At 40.8% G+C, this 4,407-nt stretch overlaps 1 long non-coding RNA gene across 1 annotated transcript; it reads left to right on the forward strand.

Annotated features, from left to right (window-relative positions):
- The first annotated feature begins 387 nt into the window (after nt 1-387).
- On the forward strand, nt 388-4,086 carry LOC143933200 (uncharacterized). The gene is made up of 3 exons (XR_013263039.1): nt 388-1,329; nt 3,577-3,761; nt 3,848-4,086. It is a non-coding gene; the product is annotated as an uncharacterized LOC143933200 (long non-coding RNA).
- The last annotated feature ends 321 nt before the right edge of the window (nt 4,087-4,407 follow it).

The raw sequence follows: 4,407 nt of genomic DNA on the forward strand, positions 1-4,407 counted from the left end.
ATAAATTTTCGCTTGTGCAATATCTCTTTGTATTGTGGCCGTTTGTGGGTAAAACCACAGGTCTCCTTTTTATATATTAAAATTTACTTTTTGATTTCAAATGGTAATTCACCATTGGAGTTTGTTTTTTCTCCCTCTTTCCACCTGCACTCATGGCCGGCCGGCCCGAGTGTGTATTTCCCTTCTAGATAAGCTGATTCATCAGCTGAAAAGCTATTCCTTGTTTGGTTGAGAAACCTTCAAATTCCTTCCCGGAGAATCATGCTAGATTAGAGTAGCGATTGGTGAGTTTGCATGTCAGTCTGCCAGTGTACCGCCTACTGCTGTCTGTGTCCCCTCGTTTACTTCCGGATTTCGCCAGCGGAGTTTGTGTACACAGAAGTTCCATCTGTTCCTGCAGAGGGCTGTGTCTGCCTGCTCAGCTGACTCCGCTCATAAGGGAGTCCAACGGATCCAGTAAGGACCCTTATATACCATCACTGGAAGGATTTTTCTATTACTGATTACTACTGCCGGGGTTCATCTGAATTACTCTGATCCGTATTATTCCCATCAAAGACACTAGTATCATTTTGTGTGTTTTATTACACCTGAATTAGAAAGGACAATTCATTTGACTGGATTATCGGTCTAACAGGAACCTTTTATTGTGGGATTTTTTCATTTTTATTGTGATTATTTCACTTTTGAGGTGCAATGCCTAGGCAACACTTTCTGGGACAAATGGAGGAGATATTACATCCAAACCCTACAACTCAAAAATAAATGGCAAGTTAACAAACCAGACCTGAAGTCAGGAAATGTGGTGCTCGTTAAAGACTGCCAAGCACACCGGAATGATTGGACATTGGGACTTATCACACAGACATTCCCAAGCAAAGATGGACATGTCAGGAAGGTCGAAGTTAAGATTTCCAAACCGGGTGAAGTAAAGTCATTTCTCAGACCAATATCGGACTTGATTTTACTTGTGTCCAATGATGCTGTTAGTGGAGTTGGTTAACGCCAGACGGGCAGTGTCATGTCTTCAGGATACCTTTCTCTTTCCTAAGGTTCAAAAAAGAGAATTCACCTTGTCATTTAATTTGTATATTGTGTTGTTGCATTATTAAGCTATAAATTATGTTTGTTCTAGGTTAGCTGTTACGCTGGCGCCACCTACTGGCCAAACGTTAATATAGTTTGAAGGAAATTATCCAGCCACTTAGGAAGTTATGTAAAAATCGTCACATCCTCTTTAGTCAGGAAGTGAAACAGCCACAGGGATAAACATGCTCAATATCATGGCAGCAACATAGATGCTATGTCTCCCCATCCATGGCATCGATGGTAGGCAATATTCATTTTCCTCCTCCACAGGCTATCAGGGAAAGGAGTTTGTCATTTTAGTTATTATTTTATATGATGTTTACTATTGTATGGTAAGGTTATATAATTCTTGTTGTTTTCAGTTTTACCGCATATCACATGTGTCATTCACGTGTATATTAAAATCTGCAATGTGCCAATAAAAGACATAGACAAGGAACAGCAGTCAATTATTGGGTGTGCAGAAAAAAGGTTATCTGCCTGGATAGCTACCCATAGACTATGGGAGTACGGGGGGCGAGGCCAGCACAACCAGGATGAACATTCCAAGTTGGGCCCCCCCCCCCAAGATATATGATTATGTGTCAGCAACCCCCCCAAAAAAAAAATCAAGCACCATTCTTCATGCTCCCCCAAGCATAAATCCTCCCTTTCTCCCAGTACAAATCCATGTCCCTGCTTAAATCCCCTCTCCTGGCACAAATATTTCCACCACACCTTAGCTCAAATCCTCTCTCTCCCCATATGCCCTCTGCACAAATCCTCCCTCCCCAAAAAACATCCCCCTCCTAGCACAAATCCTCCACCCCTCAAATTTCCCCTCCGAGCACAAAACTTTTCCCCCATTCCAAATACTCTCCCCCTAGCACAAATACTCCCCAATCATCCCTACTAGCATAATCCCCCCCCCCCCCAAAAAAAACAAAATGTTCACGATCTTAGCACAAATCCCCCCTCCCTACCATAATATCTTTACTAGCACAAACCCCCTAAATCCCGCCTCCTAGAACAAATCCTCCTCACCCATCCCCCCTTCCAACACAAATCCCTACAAATCATCGCTCCTAGCACACCTACCCAAATTTCCCCTCCTAGAACAATTCTTCCCCTAAATTCCCCCTTCCAACAAAAAATTTACTCCCCCAATCTGTTTGTGGTGCCCCCCTACCCCACATGATACTACAGCGCCCAGGGCAGCTACCCCTCCTGCCCACCCCTTGTCCCAGCCCTGGATGTGGACCTCTCTTACACAATTGGCTGTGGGGAGTATGGATATTTTTAAAAGACTCTTGGATGTATATCTTAAAGATGGTATGTGTTGGAATGGAGCCAAGGTCACCACGGATATCAATCACCATACTAAATTTTTGCTAAATCACTAGTGGTTAGAGTAACCAGCCCCTAGTCAACATACCAGGCAACTCTAGTAGACACTGTGCATTCTCACAGATTTTTGAAAGGATGTGAATTACTAGAAGAACATACATTTCTGTATTCAACTATTTATACTCATCAATCCAGCGATCCAGCCATGTGTATGACCATTTGTAAGCAGAGGGTCAACTATCCATTTAAATTGCAGTGTAGGCTTGCTGGGTAGATAGGACTATGTCCTGAAATCCTCAACTGGATTAACAATCAATGCTGGTAGTATGGGCTGTAACGTTCTAGCACTGTCCTCTAGTTGGTGTTGTATACTGATTTGTGACTTAATCACATTGGGTTCAGCTTTAATATTGTTATATATAATATTATATGTAATATTTTTTTATATATTTTTGTATATATGTTTAACATTAGCAAAAGTAGTTTTTAGTATGGTGGGTCCGTGATTTAAAAAAAAAAAACTATAAAGAAGATGGACTAAAAATGCCTGTGTGCGCCTTGGAGGACTTCCGCCATGTGCGGTGTCTCCACGCATTCGGGCGCATTGTGCCATCTGGGCGGTGGGCGGGGCTCACGGTGGCGTGCCGCCGCATTGCTGTGGTTGGCGGGCGCGTCGCGCCCCCCCCCCCGACCGCCAATTGCATGACGTTATGGGCGGAGGCTGCAGCGGATGTCCGGGCTTTTAAGCAGGGGTTTTTGGCATGCAAACTTTTCTCTTATTTGTTCTTCTAACACACACTTGAGAGGTTTAACTATATTGGTAAGCACGTTATACTTGGTATACATATTTACAACACCACTATACTACGAGCACACATATTCATTCTTATATGTGCACCTTATGGTATTTCTTTCCCATTTTCACATACATACATATTCTTTCTGTTTCTTCCCTTTTTTTTTTTCCGCACATCAGATTTCTCCCATGGTTCGCAGGACACCTTGGAACATCTTGTACTGTATATATGACTTTATACATGTAGGATATCCCTATTTTAGATACACAAACTCATACTTTTATACATTTGTTATATAGTAAGTACGCCCTTCTATATTGTTATTTTAGATACTCATACCTACTTTAATATACATTTTATACAGTGAGTACGCCCTACAAGTCTATGGGAGAAGTATGGGTTCACATCTTTTTTTCACATCTTTGCCATGTCTACCCTGTGTCCAGCTTCGGTCCTCCACGCTGTGGTCTCCATCCATTCAGCTCCCGTGGGAGATATCTCCCGCTGACCCCTCTTTGGGATCGGCCATCGAGGCCAATTATCTGACAAGTAAGTATGGGATGATCAGTTCAGGCCTCATGCGTGTGTCCAAATTATAAGTTCTATTTCAATATATATTATATTTGTTGTTACAGATATTAGATATGCACATCAGCCCCTGAAGATGCGAGGAAAGCTTGCGAAACGCATCGGGTTAGAGATGTACTATGCATGTCTGTACTATTAATAATCTGTGATGTTATACCACTATACTACTATGATCATACCTAGAGGATAATTATGTTATGTTGCTGATTTATCTGCCACCCATGCTTATGTTTTATGTTGGATACTTTTGGTACCATTTAAATAAACTTGGTTACTTTTTTACTCATATTTGTTTACTCTCTGATCAGCATGAACACTTCATTTAAAGGACCATGGGCAACCGTTTCTCTGTTTTTGTATATATAATATTATATGTAATTTTTTTTAATATATTTTTGTATATATGTTTAACATTAGCAAAAGTCGTTTTTAGTATGGTGGGTCCGTGATTTAAAAAAAAAAAAAACTATAAAGAAGATGGACTAAAAATAATGTCTCTATTTTCTTCTGCTGTTTTTTGTCTATACAATTTACTTGAAAACAAAATGAAAAGAATAAAAAAAAGAAGATGGGACAACAATATTGTCATATGATCTTAAGAGAGGAG

Source organism: Lithobates pipiens, unplaced genomic scaffold, assembly GCF_037356315.1.
Source record: "Lithobates pipiens isolate NorthernLeopardFrog02 unplaced genomic scaffold, aLitPip1_a1.2 Scaffold_27, whole genome shotgun sequence".
Taxonomy (NCBI): Eukaryota; Metazoa; Chordata; class Amphibia; order Anura; family Ranidae; genus Lithobates; species Lithobates pipiens.